This window comes from Lissotriton vulgaris, chromosome 1_1, assembly GCF_964263255.1.
Source record: "Lissotriton vulgaris chromosome 1_1, aLisVul1.2, whole genome shotgun sequence".
Classification (NCBI taxonomy): Eukaryota; Metazoa; Chordata; class Amphibia; order Caudata; family Salamandridae; genus Lissotriton; species Lissotriton vulgaris.
Genome location: NC_141685.1, coordinates 681,557,536 through 681,585,347, shown reverse-complemented (window position 1 = coordinate 681,585,347; position 27,812 = coordinate 681,557,536).

Here is a 27,812-nt window from a genome sequence, read left to right as displayed (position 1 = left end):
TGACCGTGCTCTCTACTGCAATCATCCTCAACACTGGAAGTTAGTAGCTGTCTGTGACGACCAGCAGTGGTGCAGCAGCAAATGGGACCACCAATGATGTACAGAGAGCTATAGCTAGAAGATATCACTAGGCAATATTTGCGCTCCCTGGAACATCTACTCTCGCAATCCAAGGACATGCCATAGGCAACTTTAGCTCTTTCATTAGAAGCCAAAAAGGCTTTTGACCACATCGAAAAGGACTATATGTTCTGTACCTTGCAACAGTTTGGCATATGAGAGGACTTCATTACAAAAGTCAGATGGGTATATCCAGCACTGATGGCCCAGGTGCACTTCGAGGGTTTTCTATCAGATATGCTTAAGATCCAAAGGGACACATGCCACTATAATTTCTTCTGGTGATGAAAACCTTGGCGGTCACCATTCACCATGCTGGGACATTTCTGGCCTTACCGCCCCAGCAGGACAGTCAAAGCTTTTGGAATATGTAGCTGACATCCTACTCATCCTCACAAACCTTGGCATCTCACTCCCGCCCTCATGTCCCTCCTCACTTGTTTTTGGCCCTCACTACATACAAAATCAACTAGGATAAATGTGAGGCCCTGTCATTATTCAGGGCCATGACAAGGCTGTCATTGCAAACTTTCCATTCTGGTGAGCACTACATCACATGAAGTACCAGGGTATTCTAGAGAATAGGTTTCTGAATGGATGGTCTCCCTCAAACTGACTGTGCTCTTTGATAAAATGCCAGTGGACTACACGAAATGAAGGGAAATCTCAAGGTGGTGAAAATAGTGGTGACCACCATGCTTCATCTATGTACTGGACATGCTGCTCATCACAGTGTGGCCTACCATCCTTTATTACATTGCTAAGGACATGTGCCCCTTTGTTTGGGACACAACCCAACCCTCCTTTGAAAGCCTCCAAACGTATCGTCCTTTGCTGGATGGAAAGCCTGGGCCTACCTTGCATTGAAAACTGTTACATGGTTTGTACCACGCCCAGCTGTCCTTCATGAGGCACAGTGTAGTGGTATCCCTCCAAGAATGGGACATAACTCATTGTGGTCCTGGCCTGGATGTCCTATATTCCTACAGCACTCCCTCATCTTCCCCTTGCAACCGATTTATACATACCAAGGAGGGGTTTGGAATCAAGTCCACAAGTTAATGAAATGCTTCCTACGATTGCATATCCATGCCCCACTCTGGAATATTATGGCAGTGGTAAACCATGGGGTCCGGTTCGAGGAGATCGTTAGGTGCCTAGCGGGTCTTTGGCGTTGCGGGCGGTGTGCCACTGTCGCCACCACCCCCCTCCCGAGACCCATGAAGTGTGGATCTTAACACACAAACCACAGGTTCATCAAAATTGTTCGAACCCCCTTTTTTCTGGTTTGTTTTGTTGCACCCTTTTTTTGCACATAATTCTGTTTTTTAACTGTCACGTCCTCTGGCTAGGGTGGGCCTTAGCGCGCCCACACCACCGAGGTACACAATTACATGGTCCTGACGAATGCCCGGTAATATCCATACACTTAAAGGGCAGAAACATGTTGACCCCATTGCAAAGGGGAAAACACCCAACACATTAGTTGGTATATTTCCCTGCACATACTTTTTAACTAATACCCAGCTAACCACGGAATAAAGTTTTTTGTTTGGGAAAGCTGCTTGGTATTTTTTAATTAACTTTTTTCGTACACTCTGTCACAAAAAAATCCCGCTCCGCAGTAACCTGGCATTGCAGCACACCAGGGAGGCATTCGGCTTCTCCTGGTGGGCCCGATGATGAAGCATGTCACCACCCAGGGTGGTGAGTGAGGGCTTCCAAAAAATCCCTGAGAGATTCTTGCTCAGGTTGATTTGATTCTCTTTTCTTTTCTGTGCTGGACACAACTATCCCTGTGTGGACACTCTTCTGTTGTTTGTAACTATTACCTGGGGGACCGAGAGTGCCTCTTCCCTCTCTCTCTAGTTGTTGTTACTGTATTTTCTACCCTCAAAAACTCTAATAAAGAATTGAGACAAATAAAGTTAAGTTAAAGATGCCAAAGTCAGCTGACGAAATCACTGGCATAATGTCTGTGGATATGTGGGTTGACAGTCTGTGGGAGTGATGGTGGCTGTTGCTGATGTCCGTATTCTACCTTTTCCTTCATGAGTCATTGTCTCCTCCATCTTCACCTTTTCTGGTCCATGTACCCCCCTCTGTGCATGCACACCAGTGCCTGCACCGCCTAGACTGCAGCAGTCAATGCCATGCAGGTACTGCCTTTGATGTTCTTATCACGTGCTAGCACCAACCTGGGAATGCCACAGAACCGACTGCCACACCAGGGCAAAACTCCTGATCGGGTGTGCGGTTCCTACACAGGTTTGTGTGCGGGAGTGGGGAAATTCCACACCCACACTGCCAAACTCATAATAAGGACCAAAGTGTCCACAGGTCCAGAAGTGTACTGAAGAGTTGGTGTCTGGGGTTCTCTTTTTATACCTTGGTGTCATGGTTCTGGAAGAGGGGAGAAGCTCCTAGACAGTGGCTTTGAAGTGCATGGAATTCCCTGCATCCCCTGCCTTGGATATAAGTTAGCTGCAGTACCTATATGGGGTCCTTAGGCTGTTTGTGTGAATGCAGAGTACAGGATGCTCAGTTGTAAATGGGGCTGTGCTCAGCTCCCCACAGGGGGCCCATCCATGCACATCTAATCCCTCTATTGTGTGACAGTCTGAGATGAATTCACAAAATCTAACTATCAGCTGCACCCAGTCATGTTACCCAAGACAGGCCACAGGCACTTTACCTTTCGGAAGGTGGCATTTTCAAAAATTGTAATACAAAATCTGACCTCACCAATAAAGAGGGTTTATCAGTACAATTTCATAGACACCAAACTTGATGTAGTCACTTGCTCCCAATTGGAAATGACAGCCTATTAAATGTAATAAGGAATCTCCAATGTTATCCTAGGGGAGGGGTAGGCCTCACAGAAGTGAAAAACGAATTTAGGAGTTTTTTCCTACCAGAACTTGTAAAACGTAAAAGTACATGTCCAATATGTAAATATGCCGGGTCTGGTGGGACAGTGGACTAATGCATCCACTGCAGGGGCCTGTGTTCGACTTCATGGTCACAGGCTCAAATCCCGGCAGGTCCACTCAGCCTTTCATCCATCTGAGGTCAATAAAAATGAGTACCATCTTGCTATTCAGTGCTAAGATGCCCCGTTGGGGGTAAACGTGTGCTTTACAAATGTACATGTTATAGTAATTGCACAACACCCTGTCCGGTGGCCTACCTTATGGGTGACGTATATGTAATAAAATGGGAGTTTAGGCGTGGCAAAGTGGTTTTAATGCCAAGTCGTTATGGGAGTTTAAAACTCCATTCAGGCTGCAGTGGTAGTCCTCCAACATGTTTAGTGGGCTACTTAAGTGGGTGGCACAATCGGTGCTACAGGCCCAATAGTAGCATTTAGTTTACAGGCTCTGGGTACGCGGTATACCACTCTATAAGGTACTTACAGGCAAATTAAATATGACATATGTTTTAGGAAGAAAGCATAGGTACTTTAGCAGTGGTTAGCAGAGGTAAAGTGTACAGAGTCCTAAGGCCAACAAAAATATTTCAGCAAAATGGGAGGTGAGACAAAGTGTCTGAGGGAAGACCACCCTACAGCTGACAGGTCAAACATCCTTGCTTCTATAGGAGGATCTGTTTGAACTTTAGGTTGAATTTTTATAACACTGCTGAATTAGTTTTTAACTTTTCACACCTTTGCACTTTAGATTGTTAGTAACTTTGCACTCCTTGTTTGCTTTACTGCCATAATTTCATTGTGGGCAATTTTATAATAAGGGTTAGACTGACTTGAAGTACACACTACCCAGATGCCATTTTCTTTTCCAGTCAATTAGCTTGCACCTTTCTGCACTGCCATTGTGGTTGGTGCTCTAGTCTTTCATGACATAGCACATGTCTAACTACTGAAGGAGGCCATAAACACAGTAGTAATTATAAATATGCTGCTATTTGGGGGATCTCTTTGAATTTATAGTTGATTCATTGTTTCAACATTGCTGAACATTTTGCACTTTTACACTTCAATTTTTATACAGAGAGTCGGACTAACATGACATGCACCATTTTCCAGTAGTATAACTTGCATATTTCTGCACCTCTTTTTTTGTTTGCACTAGTCTTGCATCACAATGCATTAGTTAGCCTATTTAAGGAGGCTGGCCGCGCGGCCACGGAGAGGATGCTTGCAGTGGGCTCATCACCGGCACATCAAAGGTAAGTTCACCAGCGCTAGTCCATGCACTACATGGGCACAACTCCAGCCATGCTTTCAGTTCAATCAATGATGTCTCCCCAAGACAATTCTTCATTAACAACAAACATAATGTACTCAAGAGATATATTGATGTGGTTGGGGTCAAAGTGACTGGGCCCTTGTAATACACAGAGACTAATGATTTCATAATCCTGAGTACGGTTCCAGCCTGATGACTATTTTGAGAGGTAGTCCTCTGAGGTTACACCTAACCTTAAGTTTCACTTTTGGTTGGAAATGTAGACTTACATAATAAGTGGGTCATTAATCCACAAATGAACCATGCCTTGATTGATGCACGCTCCTCAGTCAAACATGCAATAGATATGCACAAGACACTAATCTTTGACAATCTTAATATGCTTTCTGTCACCAAAACTTGGATATCTAATCACTCCACATTTGATCTGGGTTGTGACAGAACATAGGGTTCAAAATGATGTTCCTTCCCATTTCTAATACGTAGAGTAGGATGATAGCTGTATCTATAAGGAAAAGTGGAGTGTGCAACCCCTAGATGTGGACACTTTGCACTCTGCAGGACTCTTTGGGGTCACTATACAACTCTTCCTATCGGTCTCGAAGGTGTGGGTCATATGTTATCACCCATTATGTCCCTTCTACTGATTTTGTTAATTCCATATTTGAGCTGATTTTGCATCATATTCTATCACACATTCTCACTTCTTCATTCTAGGTGATTTCAGTATTTGGACTGGTAATCCACGCAATACTATCAGGAGCAACCTTCTTGATTCTATAGAGGCCTCTTACAATTTGCCACAGAACTTAACCATAGGTATGGCCACACCATCAATCTAACTTTTGCCTCAGAAAGACTGATAACTATCATCAAGACTCTTTGGCAGATTTGGACAGATCACTTTCTCATTCTTTTTCGAATCCAGATGTCACTCACTTGCCATCCTACTTTGCTGTCCACTAATAAATCCATTAAGTTTCTTCCCTTTTGTAACTATCAGGTGATCCATCCTTTCTACCATTTCTAAAGTGCTAATTGTCCACACAGTGGAGGAGGACTTTGTAGCCCCTACTGCGCCATAGTATTATGACATTCTCAGATTATTGAAACTTGAGTACACAAGTAAACTATTCTTCTAAACTCAGAACCGAATTTAGAGCTGCAAAGAAAAAGTACAAACAAATCATACTTGATTCAAAGGATAACAAATATGCTAAATCAGTTCTTGACATCTCTAATGTTACCAAACAACATTTATCAGTGGTCCAGTTGCTATCAAAGGATCTCTGTACCTCCAATATGAGAGAAAAAGCACAAGGATTGTGTGACTCCTTCTCTCTCTGTACTTTGAAGCCAAAGCTGTAAACATCGTTTCCAGTTTTACACATTTAGCAACTTTACCACACAATCCTGGTTTATTGTTTTGTCCAAAAACAATCACACACAGCAATCTACGTCTAATGACAGCTTACCACAAATCATTGTAAATATGAGCTCCATGAGCACCAATGGGTTCTTGAGTCTGGCCAATTCTATCTCTTCTAGATTACACCTGACCCATTATACCACCTAGAATTTGGAAGCAGGTATCAAATTGACTTTATCATACCTCTTCAAACTTTTTTTAACCTCTCGCTATCATCAGGAACTGTAGCTTCAAACTGCAAAAAAGTGATGGTTGTTCAGCTGCTTAAAAAAACCTTCAGCAAAGCCCTTGGGGAAAATTGTGGAGTAACATGTCAGCAACATTTTCAATTATTATTTTGAAGGCCACAAACTACTCGATCTGGCACAGTCAGGCTTCCGCCTGGCTCACAGCACGGAACCTACTTTGGTAGCCATGCTAAATTAACTTAGACAGAGTATTGGTCCTGCTTGACTTTTCTGCGGCTTTTGAAACAGTAAATCATGAGATCTTGATATTAAGGCTAAGGGAGCTTTATATTCAGAGTGTTGGTTTAAATCTTTAAATGAAGGCATAGTACAAGTGAAGAGACAGAAAGCTACGGAATTCCTTGGTGGGATATTAGCCACCTTGTGTGTACTCTAGGTAATGAGGAGGTGGGGAATACCTCCTGTCGGAACTAGGACCCTCCACACCCAGCATGCTAGGTGTCATGCTTCATCATATGGGTCTGCTCCTCATGGGGCCGGCACAGCAAAGCCCTACGGCCACCCATAAAAGGGCTCTTTATCAGAGATCTTTTGTTCCTAGCCGTATAGGTGCCGTGGGTGTGAGGGGCCTAGGTAAGTGCAGATGTGGGATGTGGATGTAAAACAGTCAAGGGAAGCCTCTGTGATGATTTCAATTCTGCAAGGTTCAAAACCTGATTAAAAGGAATAGTGGGAGGTGACTGTTTTGTTATAATGAGACAACAATTTTGCTCAACCCCCAGATGGTCAACATGTATCTCGCCTCAATAAGTTACAAAAGTGATCAGCTGGCGATTCTTCAGGACTGAGTGAATAATAAAAAAACTATCTACAGTGGGTGGCAAGGTGCAACGCTACCTACCACTTGCTCTACCCGTAGGTCATTACCCCGGAGAAAAGGCAGCCAACCTAGAGTACAAAGAAGAGAATTAAAACCATGACAAGGTAGTGGGAAATGATTCCAGTTGAATTCAAGCGATGTGTCTTAATTTTCACATTCTTGAGTCGAACAAATAATAAAAAACACACAGTCTTGTCATGTAAACCATTGAAGCTCTGTGTGTGCTTCTGCACACATCCCCTGTGTATACATGCTTCAAAAGTTGTGATTTAGATCGTAGAGGTGAGTGGACGTGAGCTCACCTCTTCAAGGTATCTGCTTCTGCATCATCAGTTAGCAGCGAAGTATGATGACACTCAATGTAGTGTCTCTGTATGTAATGAGACATAAATTACCAGATCATAGTAACAGGCTATATGCACAGCGATTTGATGCTCACTTACTGGCCCTGGTTCACTAGGTTGTAAGGAGCAGAAGGTCCGGGTCAGGGTGGTGTTAGCCTGCAATTATGACCCCAAACTAATGACACAATCAATTTAAAAATCAGGAGTTCACACAAGGCTGGTGAGTCTGGCAGTGGCACCGCACGTCGGGCCCCAAATACGGATGCTCACGGAGCCGCTACGATAAAGAGGCATAGCTCGAGCACCCCCAGGGACCCGGCTGCGTAATGGGCTAATACCATAAATAAAAGGTTTCTGCGTTAAGCTCAGTAGCTTAAGGCTCACAGCGCCTGATCCCGGTACCTCTTACCTCCATTAGTCGCCAGTGTCTGAAGGGGCCTCCAACAGGATGTGCATACTCACCTGCTCCCGCTCGGAGCCTCGTGGCTGACCTACCGGCTTGGCTGCCATAAGGCTACCAGGAAGGTATCCTGTCACAGCAGGAACCTGTTTAAATACCTGCCGCAGAGCAGGTAGAGTGGCCACAGCTGGGATCAAAAATGAAGTCACGTGGTGGTGGAAAAATGATGTCATTGTTGATGGAATCATGGCGGCCATCTTGCAGTGTGTTTAAGTTAATCACGGCCATATCGGTATGGGGATTGTGTTGGAGCGTGGAGGCTGCCATATAACTATGGTGGTCAAAAGGTGACAGATGCAGTATGTCAAAATAGTTGTCACTGCATGGGGTAACTTGTTGGGGGTCACGGATGGTTCAATGGCGGTGGGACCACTAGGGAACCATGGTGGCCATCTTGTAATGTATATTATGCTCCCATGGCATGCTGTAGGTAAGGATCATGTATTAATTAATGGTGCTCTAAGGGATGTCGTCATTCAGGCCACCATTCGCTGAGTCAATATGAAACACCGACCTTTGTTCAATCCTGAACTGAGCTGTGTGCGTTATTTGTTGATGAGCTTCAAGAACTATCCAACATGGACTTTCTGGGGGATGTCTCAGTTCTGTGAAATGGGTATATAGTTTGTTGTTTGTCTTGAGGCAACGAATACTGCTTTTATGTCTTAAAGGCCCTCATGGTCATACCGATGTATCTTTTCTCGCAGGGACATGTCAGCAGTAGCACAAGTGATCCATTTTCCCCAGTTCCAATCCAAGTTGCTAGACTTGGGCTTTTTTGCAGGTTTATCCCAAAGCGTCTCTTGCCTCCTATGTTCCTGACCCTGTCTTTGTTGGCTTTAGGATTCTGGAAACTTTGCCACTGCTGATCAGTGCTGAAAATTATGATTATGATTGGTTATCCCTGATTGGCCTATTTGATTTACTGGTAAGTCCATGGTAAAGTGCACTGAGAGTGCCAGGGCCTATACATCAAATTCTACTAGCGGGCCTGCAGCACTGGTTGTGCCACCCACAGGAGTGGACCTGTAAATGTGTCTCAGACCTACCACTGTACTGTGTGCATGCACAGTTTTAAACTGCCATGTTGACCTGACAGGTGCACCCACTTGCCACGCCCTAACATTCCGTTTTCTTACATGTAAGGCACCCCTCAGGTAGGTCCAAGGTACCCCCGTGGGCAGACTGGAATGCATGGGAAAGGTAGGGCATGTACTGGTGTGTATGGCATGTCCTGATAGTGAAATACTGTGTGCATCTGGAATTGGAGTGACAAGAGCTGGGGATGTGTATTCACTCTAGACAGTCACAAAGGGGGTTGGGGTGTGTCGTGCATTGCCTGGGTAACTCACTGCTGGGCTGAATAGACCTGATATGCATTTAGATTGGTGGGAGGAGTTTCATTAGCACCTAAATAGGCTGTGTCTCCTTTGCACAATGCTGTATACCACCCCCTGTGGTCATGCTTAACCAAGGAGGACAGAAATGGTTTGGACTGAGCTCAGAGACTCTGAAGCAAAGAGAAATGACCAAATGGGATATTAGTATTGGACCTAAAACCCCAGGACTGTATATTATTTAAAGCAACAAGAGGATCCTGACAAAAAGAAGAGCGGAAGGACTTTGTGAGGAGCATTGCCTTTTTTAAGTGAGGCTTGGGTTGGCATGCACTTGCTGCTACTGTGTGTGTTGGAGGAAAAAGACGGACTCTTTTTGCCCTGCTGTAGTATCCTGCTTTGGAAGAATCTTCAAGGTCATGTGTTTGCTTTGCTCTTGGTAATCTTAGGGGAGATAAAAGATTTCAATACCGATCCTTGCTGGATCTTAAAGGAACCTGTCTGGAAGGATGGCAAGAAGCACAGTGTGAAGTGTTGCCCCTGCTGTGTGTGGGGTGAGCTGGCCTGCCATGACTACTCCTGTCTGGAGCAGGAGAAAGGACTTGACTGTTCTTTCCAAGGCATTGCATTGTGAGTGCTTTCAAAACGTGGGTGAAGCGCCTTTGGCTCTGCTCCCTAATCAGCACATATTGAGAGCGCTGTACTGTGTGTGCCAAAATGAAACGTACAGCAGGGGCTTTGCTAAAGTGGCTCATGCTGTGCCATATCCAGCGTAAAGAGCCGAGGATATCCTGATGTTCATGGGGGGTGAGGCCCATCGAGGGAAGCCCCGCCGCTCCTTTTGGGCATTTCCCTGCTACAGCACCGTTAACGGAGATCAGGTCACAGGCTCTGCATCACTGTTACGCTCCCCTCGAGGCAGCATGGCACTGGGGGCCATAATCAGAAGCTGCCAAGGGAGCCAAAGGAGGAAGGAAGCCCCAGGTCGCAGGCTCTATGTTGCTAAGCATTGCTGATTCCTCCAGGTGGTGGGGCCCAGCCACCGGGGAAGAACCAAAGTCAAGAGTGGAGGAGCTCCGCTGACGGTGTGCAGCCGGTGGGACCAGTGAGGAAGGCCGCACCCAGCCCTCCCTGCTGCGACTACCAGACCAGCTACCCTGGAATGAAGGAACTTCTCCACACACACACCTGGAGAGCAGAGGGTGAGGAGGGTCCAAGGGCGACGCCCTCTTTGAGCAGGGCCACCAGCAGGTTCAGGAAGAACCCCTTTGCTGGCAAACAACTATGTTTTGTTCCCTAGAAGCAGCGGACCTAGCAAGGTCTCCATGCAGATTTGGGCAGTGCATATCCCACTCCCCTTCTATGTTGATCGCATATCTTTGGGGCATTGATAGGAACTGGCCATATGAAGTTCAAGTTCAAAATTTGTATAGCGCACTACTCACCCAGAGGGTCTCAAGGCGCTTGAGGGAGGGGGGTACTTTACTTATCGAATATCCAAGTTTTTAGTTGCTTTCTGAAGGAGAGGTGGTTCTGTGTAAGGCGGAGGTGGGTGGGGAGAGAATTCCAAGTTTTGGCAGCTAAGAAGGAGAAGGATCTACCTCCCATGGTTGATCTATGGATGCGCGGAATTGCGGCGAGGGCTTGATTGGACGATCGTAGTTGTCGGGTGGGGGTGTAAAAGGACAGGCGCGTGTTAAGGCATTCGGGTCCTAGATCGTAGAGGGCTTTGTGTGCGTGGGTGAGGAGACGGAACGTTATTCTCTTGTTGACAGGGAGCCAGTGGAGGTCTTTCAGGTGACCGGAAATGTGATCTTGGCGGGGGATGTCGTAAAGGGTGTTTCCGTAATCCAGTCGGCTTGTGACCAGTGCGTGGGTGACCGTTTTTCTTGTTTCGGTGGGGATCCAACTGAAGATTTTTTTGAGCATGCGTAGGATGTTGAAGCATGATGATGAGACGGCGTTGACTTGTCTGGTCATCGAGAGGGAGGAGTCCAGGATGAAGCCCAGGTTACGTGCGCGGTCCGTTGGTATGGGTGCGGTTCCCAGGGCCGGTGGCCACCATGAGTCATCCCAAGCAGAGGGGGATGATCCTAAGATGAGGACTTCCGTTTTGTCCGAGTTCAGTTTTAAACGGCTGTTCTTCATCCACTCGGCAACATCTTTCATTCCTTCGTGTAAGTTGGTTTTGGCGGTGTTTGGGTCTTTGGTGAGGGAGAGGATCAGCTGGGTGTCGTAGGTGTAGGAGATGATGTTGAGGTTGTGTTGGCGCTCGATGGATGCGAGGGGACTCATGTATACGTTGAAGAGGGTGGGACTGAGTGATGATCCTTGTGGTACGCCGCAGATGATTTCGGTGGCCTCTGATCTAAAAGGGGGGAGGCGGACTCTCTGGGTTCTTCCGGCGAGGAACGAGATGATCCAGTCCAATGCTTTCCCTTGTATTCCGACGTTGCTGAGGCGTTGTATGAGGGTGCTATGACAGACTGTGTCGAAGGCTGCGGAGAGGTCAAGTAGGATGAGGGCAACTGTTTCTGTGTTGTCCAGTAGTGTTCGAATGTCGTCTGTTGCTGCGATGAGGGCGGTTTCCGTGCTGTGTTTGGCTCGGAAGCAGGACTGTGAGGGGTCGAGGGATTTGTTGGATTCAAGGAAGGCGGCGAGCTGACTGTTGACGGCTTTCTCAATGACTTTGGCAGGGAATGGGAGGAGCGAGATGGGGCGGTAGTTCTTAAGTCCAGTTAGGTCTGCTGAAGGTTTCTTCAAAAGGGCGCTTAGTTCGGCATGTTTCCAGCTTTCCGGGAAGGTAGCGGAAATGAGGGAGCAGTTGATGACGTCTCGGAGATGGGGTGCGATGATGGAGTCTGCTTTGTTGAAGATGTGGTGGGGACATGGGTCGGTTGGCGATCCTGGGTGGATGGAGTTCATCAGGCGAATGGTGTCTTCAGTGGTGATTGGGTTCCAGGCGCAAAGGTTGTTAGAGGGGGTTTTGGTTCGGAGGTGGGTGGAGGACCTCCATTGTGCTTGCTAAACATGGAGGTACTGCAAAATCACCATAATACTAACCCTGGGCAAATCACTAACTACGTAAACTGCATGTAGCACAGTGCATACACGCATAGCATAGTGCAGCGTTGATTTTCTGCTTGCTAGCGGTCTTCAACGTCAAGTTGGTGACCACAAGCAAGCAAAATAACATCCCTGCGAGACTTTTTCCTTGTTCGCGATCAGCAACATCAAGTTGCCGATCGCGAGCCTGGAAAATAAATGTCCCTGCGAGAATCTCAACGCGGGGAGGTCAGGTTTCTCATTGTGAGTGGTCGCGTATGCTCACGTTCGCTCGCGATGAGAAACTACCAGTCCGCGTTGAGAAAGCTGTTGCTCGAGTAAAAATCTACTCGAGTGGCAGAAAACTACAGGTCGTCCGCACTGTGCAATCATTTAAAATGGCATCTTGCACAGTACGAACAGGGTACTACGCAGTTCGTGTAGTGCTACGCGCAGCTCGCGTAGTGCGAAGTGCACTTCGCATAGCTACGCGTAGCGCTACTTTGCGAACTATACCCAGCCCTACATAATAACCATAATGGGGGCACAGGTGCTCCTATGGCCTGTGGTTTACAACTTCATAACTGCCAATTAATGGTGACCTCTGTGAAACGATGGTCGGAGATTAAAGTATAACCTAACTGTGGCATTCCATGCTCTGACATATGTTATTTGAATCTTTGTGAAGAGAACAGAATGTGTATTATGTTCAGGACTTGGAGGGTATGCACATCAATGATTTTCTGGGATGTTGTATAATGTGGGCAACTTATAAGTATGTGCTTTAGTGCCCTAATTGTTCTGTTTATGACCATGGCTTTATGACAAATTGATTTTGACCAGTGCAACTTATGAGTATTTACTTCAGTGCACTACATGTGACGTTTTTGACTATTGCCTAGTTGGCAAAGTGAGTTTTGATGTATGTGATTTTTGGTCTATGTGTTTTATATATAATACCAGTGATATTTTTATATAACCTTGTGTGGAGTCTCTTTTGTGGTGTGCCACTGGTGAGTGTGTGTGTTGCACAAACACTTTACACATTGCCTGTGGGATAAGCCTGACTGCTCTGCCAAGCTACAAAGGGGGTGAAAAGAGGTTATCTTGGGTGTGTAACTCCCTTAACCTGACTAAAATGGTGGGTTATGCCTGGCTTAGTTGCATAACCGAGCCAATGAGAAATCCTCTTTCTAACAGAAGTAAGTTATGGTGATACTCAAATAGTTTTATCAGTTTTTCTAATGAGCCTTCTGCCTGTTAAGGCCTTTCTCAACTGCTTACGGGACATCTTGCATAGGCTAGGAATTAATTACCTACATTTAATGGGAAGAATACCGTCATTCTCTGTTGTGCCATAGGCAGAATTCCACACCCTTTACTAGCAAACTTCTGGCTGCTAGCCAGCATCTTACACCTGAACCCTCTCTGGTGGTGCGGTGTATACAGGGACAGAGATCGCGCTCTCTCTCCACTCAAGCTAGTTAAGTAAACTGGACTACTGCAATTCCTGGTTTCTAGATGTGCCAGACCGTCTCATCAAGTTACTGAATCGCATCCGGAGAGCTGCGGATAAGTTAGCATTATCTCTGATGATCCCTTTCTATTTGCAGATTACTTACTATCAGTTCTGAATTGGTGGAAAAATATTAATGTTTAGTTTCGGATTTTGGTGGCAAAACATTAATAGATGCCATAAGGAATTAGTCTTTATTAGAAGTGCCCTTAAATCCCCCTTTCCAAATAGTGATTCTTTAATGTTTACGTAACCCATTTAAGGACTCGGAAAACCTTTCTGAATCAATAATTGGGTTTAGTACATTAAAGTAAATGTTTTAGCGAACCCAAACCTTCAGATTTACCAAATGTGATGGTTTATGACCATTAAAACAAAATATATACAACAGGCACTGAATCCTACACAGCAGGTTTTTTCATTTGTGGTGTCCTTTTTATCAGCAAGCACTTTGACATTTTAGATATTTTTTTATTTACTGCTGTGAGGGTGCGTCTCTTTCAATCCTACCAATACTTGAGCTTAACTCAGGTGAAATTTCAGAGTAACTTGAATAAGCAGCTCACAGAAGAATATTTTCGACACAGTTCTAGACCACCACCTTAAATAGCATTTTTAGAAAAGCAGCAATCCACTTTATTTTCTGTACCATTAACATAATAATCAATAGAAATGCTAGAAATAGAGATGGGATCATTATATCGTTTATGGCTTGCTATGCATTTAACTAGTTGAGCAGCGTTGACGGGTGCTTTCCTATCAAACCGAGCATCCCTGGACTTAACAAGCATGGAAAGTACCTGAAAAAACACACAGCCATTAACTCCATTGTTTGTGCATGCGTTATTGAGGCCCGAGAATTTGTGCGCCTGAGATTAAAATTTAATATTGCATGCACTTTACTGACTTATAGGTATTGGCTCGCAGCAGCTGATCCTTCTTGCAGCGGGTTCCTGAGTGCGCATTGCCATAGTCGGCAATTTGTGAAATGATGTACAAATAAACTCATGCACTGAACATTTCCACATCTAAGTTCTCTCCGTTCCCACAGATGAATAATGCATTTTGACTCTAAAACTGTACCACACTTCCAGAGCTTCAAAGCCTCAGACCTGGCAGTAACAAACGATTTGCATGCAGAAAAACAGTTCGATAAAGTGGAATTAAATAAAGCGCAGATGGCATTTACTAATGCACTCTCTATTAAACAAGACAGGGCATAGATTTTACGAGGTCACTTCACAGGCCACAACAAGTGCTTTAGTTGTGACACTATGACTTGATAAAATGGTGCCCTATTTTTCAAGATGCGGAGACAAGTCATCCGAGGACACTTGTCTGCAGTTTAAATGGGCAGTCTGCAATAGTTCATCAGTTTACAGAAAACTGAAGTGACCCTTTTGATTTCATAGCCGCAGTGCTATGCAGTCTGTGACAGTTGTTGTAGCAAGCTTCAATGAACATCCTTTCTATTGCAGACTAATGTACTGATTCCGATGAACCATGTTTACATCTGCTCAAGGCCTTGCCTTCCTAGATACATTTGCTAACGTTCTGAAAAGCAGGGTGAATGTTTTGGGTACATCGTGCAAAACATATTTTTAAACACTGTATTTTTTCATTGGACATAGAATGGTTTAGCAAAAAGCACGTTAGTAGCCTGAAAGGGGTAAGATGTTACAGTGAATCACACACATATTGTTTCGAAAATATGCAGTTGAAAGAATATCGTACCATAAATATCATCAACTGAAAAATATCCAGGGAAAGAATATAGACTATATGTTTCTATGTATATGATGTCGTCCTAAAATATTGTTGTATAAAATTATGTTTACTTTAAAATAGTTGTATTACATCGTTTTTTAATTACTTTCCTAGCTATTGGTTATTATTGTTAAGTGTGGTTAATATTGCTAAGTGTATGTCTTAGTATATTACAATATCAGTTTTGCATATGTGTAGTATAATTTATCATTTTTGACGCTTGGCTTATTTTTTTCACATTTAATTCATAATTTATCGTTTAGTAGCAGGTTGTTGGGTTTGTAAGGGAGTACTATGGGAAGTTATATAACTTATAAATTAATGTTTATTATCTTAAATGTTTTTTTTAATTGGTCATTAATTATGTAAATGATTACATTGATTTTGCTTTTATTCTTAAAGTGTATTTTATGATATTTTATGTGTAACACAAATTTTCTATGGTTTAATTATCAATTTATATTTATCAGTGGGTTGTTGGGTTTCTAGTGAAATAGGGTGGGAACGTATTTAAATGATTAACTATGTTTTTATTCAAACTTATTTTCAATGTTCAATAAATAATACATTTGTTATTAAGTAAATGATTTAAGCGATGAATAACAATTTTATTTAATTAGATTTATTTTGTATTTTTTAAAAAGTGTAATTAAAATGTTCAGTCGTTTAATTACTCATATTTAGTTTAGTAGTGAGTTGTTGAGTTTGCAGGAAAACTGGGTGGAAGTAATTTCAATTACATGTATGTATATTTTAGTTATTGTTCATGTTAACTCAATATTGAATTGATATTTAATTATGTAAATAATTTAATTCATTATTTGCTGTATTTTTGCTAATTATTATTTCATTGGTAAGTGTATTTAATATTACACTTTTTACAAAGATTTTTTATTTACTATATGTTTTAATTTTTATTGTTTAATTTAATTACAATTTTGTTTTCTTTTATATTGATTTAGTCTGTTTATTATATAGGGTATTTTGTTGGTGGGTTTTCTGGGTTGTCGGGATGGAAGTGCATTGATTTGAAATCATTTTGTTTTATACTTCTTAAATTATTAAATTGTATATTTTCATTTTTTTTGTCCTCAGTTATGCGATTTCTATGGTTATATCATACAAGATCCCTTGTGTGGATTATGACCATTACGGATGGAGACCACCCTTTGAATTGGTGCCGAGGTTTGGGTCATGTCATCGACCTTTAGATTACTTTGTTAGTTCGGACACGGGCCCCCGTGCCAACTATTAAAATCTGGGAGATCGTATTTTTTTGTAATCATTGGACATTCCTCCCTACCCTACCTCATACTTTGTCCCATAGTTCCCAAAACTTGGTTTTATTTTTCTTCCCTCTTAGCTTGTCCTTCAGCCTAACCTATCTTACTGAGACAATCCATTCTATCACCCTTGGAGGATTGTTAAGAATCTAATTCATGCATATCTTATGTCTAGCTAATAAAATTAAAGTAAACAATAAACATTTTTGCATTTTACCTAATACAATAGTAGAGGTGTTACTATCAATAATACCAAAAATAACAGTTAGTGGGCTTACCTCTATATTTGTTCCTAAAACTTTATCGATAACCTTACCCACTTCTTCCCAGAAGATTCCCAGTTGTGGACACTGGTAAAACATATGGATGTCGTTCGCCTTGAACTTCCCACTTTTCGGGCATTTCCTTACCACCATGTTATTGATTTTGGACAATCTTTCCGGCATCCAGTATGACATATGTAAAGTAAGAAGATGGTTTCTCCTAAGATGTGCAGTTTGCCATAAAAGAGTGTAGGATACTTGCCCCAGATGTTGCAAGTCTTGAGTCGGAAAGGTCTTCTTCCATACTTCCTCTGGGACTATAAGTTTGTTGTCTGTTGATTGTATCAGATGCCAATACCATTTCGATATTTATTTTTTCCGTACAACGCATACAAGTTAATTCTCCAGTTTTTCTGTAGTTTCTGAAATTATTTCCTGTTTTTTCAACCAACTCAGTAACTGATAATATTTGCACCTGGAGATCTTGCCTTGCGTTGTTTCAACTAGTGAATTTCAACTTTTTAGTAAACCAGCGTCAATCAATTGTCCCCATGTTATTATTCCTGCTTCTCTCAATGTTATTGCTAATTAATCTTTTAGGCACTCTGGGGTTCCTGGAGACCCTCCAAATAGGTGCTAACCGGCTGTAGTAAGGAATTTTCCATATTCTTCTGATTTCATACCATAACTTATATGCAGTGGTAAGTACCTTTAATTTAATCTTTTTAAAGAATTTCGGATGTCCAACCTCATTTAAAACGTGATCTTACTCTGTTACAGCTTTCCAGTAGGAACAATAGTCGGCATGCAGACTAAAAAGATTTCTTATATGTTTAAAATGGAAGGCCTCATAGTAAGAAAGCAGGTCTGTAATTGCACTACCCCCTCGATACTTCCTCTGGCAGAGTTTCCTCCACGCTATTCTCACACCTTTAGAGGCCCATATAAAGCCATTAATTTCCTTTTGAATCTTTTTCAGCCATGGGGTCTTAAATTCTAAAGGTATAACGTTAAATACGAAAGTACATTTAGGTCAAATATACATTTTTATCACGTTTGATTGCCCCTGGAATGACAAGGATAAGCAACTCCATGCTTTTAATAGTTTCCTCATTTTCTTAATTTTTAAGTTCAATTGTACCTGGGCAATTTCATCAATGTTTTTCAAGACTTCTATCCCCAAATACCTAATTCTGTTTTTGTTTCCACTATTGGTCTTTCAACATTCCAGTGCATTATTTCTGTTCCCTGTATATCTACTTGGTAGCCTGAGATTTACCCAAAATCAACCACAAACTTTGTGATCAAAGGGAGAGACTTATTAGGATCACTTGTGTAAACAATCAAGTCGTCGGCATACAGTGCATCTTGATTCACCCAACCAGTGAATTGAAATGGAGTAATTTCCTTGAATCTCCTTATCATATTAGCCAGTAGTTCTATATACAAATTAAAAAGGTGAGAACACAGGGGGCAGCCCTGTCTAGTTCCTTGTCCAATTTGAATTTGTTTTGATAAGCTACCATTTATAAGCACTTTTGCAGCTGGCGCAGTATATATATTTCTCACTGTTCTTAAAAAGTTCGCTCCTAAGCCGTAATATTTTATGGCTTCCTGCAAGTATACCCAATTTACACGATCAAATGCTTTTGCAGCATCGAGAGTAAGAACTGCTATTGGTAACTTCCCTTCACTAGCTATATCTATAGCTCGGATTAGTTGATGAGTAAGATCTCCCTCTTATGAACCCTTTTTGATCTATGTGTATACATTTACTAGTAATATTTCCTATCCGGGTTGCTAATATTCGTGTAAAAATGTTATAATCACAGCTAAGGAGGGAAATGAGCCTATATGACTCACATCTGAGGGGATCTTTTCCTGACTTTAAAATTAGGCTAATGGTGGGGTCATATCAGGCTTTAGGGAGTTCAAGACCTTCCAGGTAATTATTGTTAAAGAGGCCCATTAATCTAGGGATAAGAGATTCTTTTAAAGCTACGTAAGTTCCATTGGAATAGTGTCTGGGCCCGCTGCTTTCCCTTTTTTGGATTTTTTTAAGACCTCTAATACTTCTTCAACTGTGAAATCTGCATTTGATGCTGCACTAAACTCATCTCCCAAGATTGGTATCTTAGATTCCCTTAAGTATGAGTCTTCCGTGTAGACTAAGGGTATATGATGCTTGTTATACAGTGCTTGAAAACCATCTTCAAAAGCCTCTTCTGTTTCAATCCTGCTCTCTACTTTTGCATTTGCCAAGTTGCTCTGGATTGCCATGATTTTATTCCTATTGTTATTCATTTTAGTTTTCACGCTAAAAATGTTCCGCTGTTTTCACCATAATCATAATTTGACTGTTGACTGGCTTCCCATCTTTTCATTATCCTTCCCTCCAAATAGCTAGACAGTTCGAGCTTTCTTATTAGAAATGTCCTCTTTTGCTCTGTCTTGTTCTACTTTAGAGGTTGCGGCTTCATAACTCCTATACTGATCCAATATGTCTAATTCAAGTTGAGGTATTTTATGTCTAATTTCCTTATTTCTTTCTGCAGTTATTCCAAACCAGAACTCCTCTATCTACGGCTTTATATGCGTCCCATACCCCTTGCTACGATACCTTCCCATTAGCGTTAATTTGGAAGTATTCTTCCGTTACGACTTTCAGAGTCTCTATAATTAGTTCATCTAATAAGAGTGTGTGATTTAATGTCCACCTGACCACACCCTGTATATGGTATTGGTTTAATTTGAGTAGGACTAGAGAGTAGTCTGAAAGATGAGCTGGTACACGATTTACTTTTATAACATGTTTACTTAATAATTTGTCTAACAAAAACAAAATCTATTCGGGATGAGTGACCATACTTTTAATTTTTATATGTAAATTTGCTATTTTGATCCCTTTACTTTTCCATATGTCTACTAATCCCAAGTCTCCTTTAAACCTATGAATCCACTCCCTCATTTTAGGAAGGTTCGATACACTCCCTGGTCGGTGTCTGTCTTTTATTGGATCTAATAGTAAATTGAAGTCTCCCCCTATAATAATTGGGGTGGGTATATCAATTAGCAGGGCATATAAAGACTGTAGGGGGGCTGGGTCTTCCGTATTTGGACCGTAATACCCAACTACAAGGAGACATTTCCCCTCTGAGTTAATCTTAGCTGCTGCCCATCTACCTTTTGGATCACTAAACTCTTCTACGATATTAATCTTTGAGGATTTTTTAATAATTATTGCAACTCCTTTAATGCAACAGGACTGATTTGTTTGAACAGATTATTTCACCCATTTTTCATGTCTTATACCTTCAAGTCACTCTGATTTTGTCAAGTGGGTCTCCTGTAATATTATAAGGTCACAATTAAATAATTTCAGATACTCCAAAAAGTTTTTTCGTCTTCTCACCACCCTCAGACCATTTACATTCCAAGTTATTATTTTTATGTTGGCCTCTACAGTCACCATCTATGCTTTCTGCTCACTATCTTACTCTTTCTCCCCCCAGGCTTTAGTCAAAAATAAATTAATAATATCTCTTTCAGGACCTTGTCTTCTCTGTACCTTGCACATCAGACAATTTATTTTTGGGATTTTTTCCCCTGATACTACCCACCCAAAAATTGTGCTAAATAAAAATAAATAACATCAATTTGCACTCTTCACCCACCGTGGAGAACCCTCCCTTCTGTCTTTGGACAAATTATATTGCCCTATATGAGCTCCATCTTCATTAGGTCGTCCATTTAGGATAACTGGCCCTTACTTCTTTACTTTAATTTGTTCACGTAAAGCCTCAACTTCATTCGGATCTTTAATATTGTATGTTTTGTTGTCCCACATACTTCTCAGCAGTGCTGGGAACTTCATCTGGACAGTTGCTCCAAGAGATCTCAGTTCTTGCATAAAGGACCCAAGCACCCATTGTCTATCTAATGTAGTTTTAGAAACATCAGATCTCATTTTCAAACTATAGTCATTTGTAGTGCCTGCTTTCAAAGCCATGGTTGACTTGTTTTCTTTAAGACCATAGGTTCTAAAATTCACGAGTATTTTCCGAGGGTTTTCCCTTTGTGCGTTTCCTTTGAAGGGATCTCTATGCACTCTTTAAATCTAAGCCTTCTGGAATGTTTAAAATACGTAAGTTGTTCCTCCAGGAGTTATTCTCTAAAATTTCAACCTTGTCCCTAAGCTCTTTCTCGCTGTTTCTTAATTTGCTGATGTCTACCTGACATTTTATTACATCTTCTCTTGTTTTTTGCATATTATTTTCCATTTCCAATACCTGATCATTCAAGACATTGACTTTTGACTCTAATGCTTCACATGACGCTAGTATTTTTTCCTGGTTCCTTTCCAACTTAGTAAAACCCGCTTACATTTCCCTCAACAATGATGCTGCGAGTGTGCCTATCACTCCCTGCAGGGTTGGTTTCTGAATTCTCCCATTAACAGATAGTAGCCATATCATGAGTTAGGTTTGTGTCTAAATGCGAGGGTTCTTCTGCATTTGAAAGACATTCATCCTCGCTGCCCTTTGTCATCAAATTTCAATAGCCATTTGGGGACTCCACTATTCCAATATTGGAAGGAGATGTTTTTTGCTTCTTGTGTAAAACGCTATTTGGATTATCTTCTATTTGTGGGATATTCTCCCCTACCAGTTTTCCTTGCACTTTAAAGAAAGAATAAAGGGAGGGCGTTATTTTTGGATTAACTCCCTTCTGAGATTGCTCGCTTTTCACTGCCTTTATCACTCTAGCTGAGGCTCTTCCATTTGTGCCTTTTGTTTCTTAGTTATTGTTTTGTTAGTCTCTGGAGTGGCTAATAATGCCCCCCCCCCATTTTGGTATGCTCTATACTTTCTAAAGAAACTGCGGACAGGCTTCTGATCCGTAAAGCGTAGCTTATTTCATGAGTGTGGCTTTTGTATCCTACCTTGTTGCCTGTGTATTTATTGTGGAGTCCTCTATACCTTTTTCTGTAGGGTCTTTTGGCTCTAACCCAATAACTGGTGCCACAATTTGCGGTAGGGGTTTGTTAGTGTATTATCCTGTTTGATCCTGAAGAGAGTTAATTATCGGATTCACCACTGAGAACTCGCCCAGTTCACCCCTTCCTCGCCTTCTGGCCAGATTCATGCAAGCACACACACTGTACCTTTGTTTTATCCTACGCTTGTTGTCCACCTCATCGTTGTTGATGCAAATCTTATTATGTTTGACTTCCACACTGAAAACATGGCAACAGCTGGGTGAGCCTCTAAAGCCTGTTTTAATCACAACTCTCTGACGAGTTAACTGCCCGAATGCTGCCTCTGCCCAAATGCCTCTTCTCCACACGCTCCCCTCATTCTCCCTCTGACCGTTGATCTGAGAAACTCCAGTTTTTCAGGCAGAAGGATCACAATCGGACACGGCTCCTCTTTCAGACCCAGCACTCAAGATCGAAAGGTCCCTTCTTCCATCACAGAACACTCTCCAACACAGGAGTTTGCGCAATTCAACACAGACTGTTTAATCACCACAATTTTAATGACCAATCGTTGACGAATTACGTGCATTATCAACAACCTTTGCCCTGAAGAAGCCCATCGTTTAGGCGAAATGCGTTGGCTGATTCTGTTCTGTGCATACCAAAAACACGACTGAAAATAAAAGAAGAATACCTATCAAGACTCTCCTTGTCAATCTGATTGTATAGTTCTAATTTGAACAAATTGATGTCGCCTCTCATTCACAAAAAAATTGAGACACTTTCTGGACACTGCCTCCAGCTTGGATCCGATGCGGTCGCCGTTCCCGCACGTTTTGGAGCTTGTTCCTGCTACGTCTTGGGGCTTGTCATCCACTATCGCTTCAAACTTGATCCAAAAAAGTATTTATACCTTGGCAAATCCTTAGCTCCCGCATAGTCCAGTTTGTCCGGTTCTCGATTCCGTAAGCTTCAGGGCGTTTGTTTCCGCTAAGACCTCTCACCGGCGGAGCTCCCGACTGAGCTACCTTGCCGGCCACTATGTTCTCCCAAGTACATTCATTTTGTATTTATAGTTCTTATATTTTTTATTTTAAACATGTTTTAATATGTTGATTTGTGAAGTATATAAATGTATTTTTAAAATAGGAAATTGAAATGGTATACCTAGCCATAATCCAAGTGCAACGCTTTCCCTGCTTTTGCTTACATTGAATTTGGAAATGTAAATCTAACAACTCCATAGTTCAACACTTTCTCTACTGTTTCTTAGACTGGAGTGAGAATAGTAAATCTAGCCTCTCCAAAGTCCAACAAGATCCCTACTGCTTAGATTTAGCAGTGTGTTAAATTCACATAATTATACGAAATTTCAGAAAAATTATACGTAATTCTGTGAAATGCAAATCTGTAATTTCTCACTATCTTTTAGCACAAAATGCTTCCTTTTGTCCATTTTTGTTGTAAGGATACAAAAGCATCTTGAACAACAGGTGCTCGTGTTCTATATACACATGCATTCTTTGTGGCACATTTCACCATAAATTTAGTGAATAGCGCGTAATTACTCAAAGTGGCATAATGGTGTAATTTTAGGAGCAAGTGTGAGGGCAATTCCCAAATGTACAAAAATTACACCGCATAACTTGAAGTTGGCCCAGGTCTACCTAGATTGAATTCAGAATACTGAATCAATCCCCTGCAAAGACCAACAACTTCACCAATATTTCCTACATTCAACTCAATTTTGTAAATCAACCCCTCCAAAGCCCAACACTTTCCCTGCTGTTGGTTTGATTCGGAGTGAAAATTATCAAAGCCCAACACATTCCCAACAGTTTTGCTTAGATTGGATTAGAAATGATTAGGTTGACCCTCCCAAAGTTCAACACTCTCCCTGATTGTGCTTATGTTATAATAGGAATAGTAAATCTTACACCTCTAAAGTCCAGCACTTTCCTTGCTGTTGATTAGATTGCAGTGGGAATAGTCCAACACGTCCCATGATTGTGCTTATGGTAATGGGAATGAATCTAATTCCTCCATATTCCATCGAGTGAGAAAACTAAATCTAACCTCAAAAAGTCCAACACTTTACCTATTGTTGAATAGATTGGAGTGGGAACAGTAAACCTAAACCCACCAAAATGAACACGTTTGCTGCTATTTGCCTAAATTGGTGTGATTATATTAAATTTGAGACGTATCTAACATAGCAATAATGCATCAGAACCCTACAGAGACAAAAGGCTGTAGGCTAGAGAATCTGATTAGAAGACTGTTGACCATTAATGATAATAAACCTAATAATAATTCCTCTGTGAAGGATTTTGCATTTATTAACTGCATAGGCCAATTATTTTTAACCCCATTGAACTGCAAGAATACCATAAGTGAATATTTAGGGCTTTTTTGCGACTTTGGCGATCCTCCTTTAGGGCCGCCCTACCCACAGGAGGACCTCCAAGGCTGCATTTGAAAGACATTCATCCCCGCTGCCCTTTGTCATCAAAATTTGATAGCGATTTGGGGACTCCACTATTCCAATATTGGAAGGAGTTGTTGTTTTTTTGCTTCTTGTGTAAAACTCTATTTGGATTATCTTTTTGTGGTGTACCTGTCTGCCCGGATTCCGCATGTTAGACTCATAGGAGAGCCTCCCATGCAGAACACTCCTTGCAGGAATGAAGGTTCAACTGTAGAGGGGCATAACATGTGTCCCCCGCACACGTCCCCATGACCAGATGTGGCTGGGGGCCCTGTCAGCGCCCCCTACCTGCATCTCCGCCACCCTTTTCATGGCGGGCTCCCGCCATGAAAAGTGCAGTGAAGAGACAAGTTGTAATATTATTAGCAGTGCTGGCATCAGAGCTGCCAACATATTACTTCTCTTCTCTGTACCACCACTGGATGCCGACAGAGGCAGCGGTCCTGTGGCGCCCTTACTGACACACTCAGAATACTGCGGGTACACAGGACTGCCATACTTATAATAAGGCCCTTAATATTTTAACAGCAGGTTCCTTGATGCTGGTGATGCCTGATATTTACTAATCTTGTGGACATTATTTATGTGCATTATTTTTAAAAGCCAAAATTATTTGCTAACCGCATTTAGGGGCATATTCACAAGGAGCTATCGTGGAATTACCTACATTTTATCGCAGCCAAAGTCATGATAAATTTACGCCACCATTCACAAGCTGGTGCTATCAGCCCACAGCACCACTTTTTCAGCGATAGCAGCTGCAAAAAACATCACCACAGTGGACCCCCGCAACTATTGCTGATGAGATGCAGAGCAGACATTCCTGTGACAAAAGCTGCGACAACACCACACCTCAACTATCCCAACGACCAGACAGATCAGCGATAAGAACACAAAACATGTGATATGGCGTGCTAGCAGCAGGAATTTTACACCTGCTCTGACCTGGTGTAAAGTCGGATGGCAGCCTGCACCACAATAGGGAGCCCAGCCCAGAGCCCCACCAGAAGAACAACAGACACCATGAAGCTACTGATTATGCCCAACGGACACCCAAGAGGGCCACAAAACCCAGCCACCACCACACCTAGGACCATCCCCGGGCCCCCCATGCAAAGACATGCTACTCCAGCTACACTTAAACATGTACCAAATAATCCACCTGATATCGCACAATCACAACTGGTAACATGCATGTGTCAGGACAGAAATGAGCATCATACATTCAGTATTGAAGCAAACAATGAACTTTATTAAAACAACACAGAAGTCACATTAAGACACATGGTGGCACCCTTCGACACATTCCGTAGGTCACAGCCTGCAAGACAAAAAACATGATGAGAAGGAGTTATCTTGCGCACATCAAAGGACAGAGAGAGAGCGAAGGAGAGCGAAGAAGAGAGAAGAAGAGATAGAAGAGAGGGGGAGGAGGGGGAGAGAGAGAGAAAAGATAGAGAGAGAGAGAGAAGAAGAGAGGGGGAGAGAGAGAGAGAGAGAGAGAGAGAGAGAGAGAGAGAGAGAGAAGAAGAGAGGGGGAGAGAGAGAGAGAGAGAGGTGACCCTGTGCACCCAGGCCACAGGTGTTTCTCCAACGACTTGCCAGTATGTAGAGCTGCACACCAGGTCACACATATGAAACAGAGCCATTATCTGAAAGAGATTCCAGAGACATGACTGGCACAGTACACACACTTGCACAAGACAACATCGCCTGCCCACCATTCACACCCAGCCAGAGGCATTCCAGCCCCTCCCACCGCCCATTGGAGCATGCCTGCCCATGCACACACAGGCCTGACTGCTCACCTTCCGCCATGGGCATGTAAACTGCAGGTCCCACCATGTGCTGCTGCAAGCCGCAAGGCCAGGGCCCGCAGACATGGCACCCTCCGCACCATGCATCCACGCTATGCTGACCACCAGGTAACATGTTTGGTGCTGGGACCATATTATTATTATTATTTAGTCACTTGTAAAGCGCAAACAGCTACCCCCAATGGGGGTGTCCCGGCGCTGACAACGTGTGAAGTCCTAGAGGGTCCATCAGAGAGTTCCGTCACGATATGAACCAGGGCACCCGGCAACATCGCAGCCTGCACAGCCGCTCAGCCCAATGGGTGCCACTAACTCCGTGACCCCGGAAGCGGGGCCACGTTGTGGTAGGCCTGCGCAGGATGCTGGTACGGCCTTCACTGCAGTCCAGCAAGGCACACAAATCCTGGGCTGTCAGGACCGCCAGGATGGGCCATCATCGCAGGCTGCACACCCGCTCAGCAGCTCAAGGTGCCAATGACTTAGTGCACCCCAATCAGCGTCCCGTGGCAGGGTGCTTGCGCCGCCCGCAATGCAGCGTCTGCCACAAACCATGTCCATCCCCAGTCAGCGTCCCATGGGGGGGTGCCTGTGCAGGCTGCAATGCAGTGACTGCCACAAACCCTGTGCAAACTCAGTCAGTGCCACATGGTGGTAGACCCTTGCCGGCTGCAAGGCTTCAGGTCGGCCATACAGTCACCACTGGCAGAGGGGTATGTTACATCAACCGCCCCTTATATTTGTGGGGTCAAGTGGCCTGTGACGCCAGTGCCGGGTGGGTGTGGTGTGTGTGCAAACCTGCCATCAGGGACTGGCTGTGACATGCTGACAACCAGACCAGTGACCTGCACAACACCAGTGAGAACGCCTGCAATGGGTAGCAACAAGGCCCCCCTGGGAATGTGAGCGGTGTGGTCTGGCCTGCCATTCGCAGAAACAGGGCCGGGCTTGAGAAAATGACTTGTGGGCACTGTGCGTGGTTCAGTCCATGTCTGGACTATAAAGTGTCTGCTGCGTATGACCCTGTTGTGGTATCTACGGGACCCCTGACACAAATTGCCATGTTACCCCCTCTGACTGCCATTCCACAGGATGTGCATCATTGATGCAAGGGAAATCACTGTCCCTACATTCATCCACATATTCATACATTGAGGAAAGACATGACACAGCACTGCGTAACTGGATGTTTAATGCATATCCAGTGCTTTTCACCAGCTGGAGCAGTACAGGGCAATGGCGAATACACCACACTGTCTGTGCCTGTGGTGGACCAGCCAGGGTTCATCTGTGGGAGACAAGTACTGCGGAAGAGGAGGGGTGCAGTCTGCAGTCTGGTTGCTGTGTCATTGGTCATCAAACATGATGTGGCTGTCCATGTCACTGTCCAAGGTGAGTTCATCTGAGTGAAACGGGGGTCGGTGGAAGGTCATGAGGCCACATGCTAGACCATCCAAGAACAGGCCAGGTGGCAGAAATGTATGCTACTGAGCCCTTCTGATCGCAAGCCCATCCTCGTCCTCGTCCCCGTATATGTTCCCTCTACCACCTGGGGGGTTACTGTACCTGCATAGGCACTGTGTGGCACTGTCACCTCAGGTGCCGGGGGTGGAACGTCTGCTGCACTGTGTGGCACTGTCACCTCAGGTGCTGGAGGTGGTCTTTCTGCTGCACTTTGTGGCACAGATACCT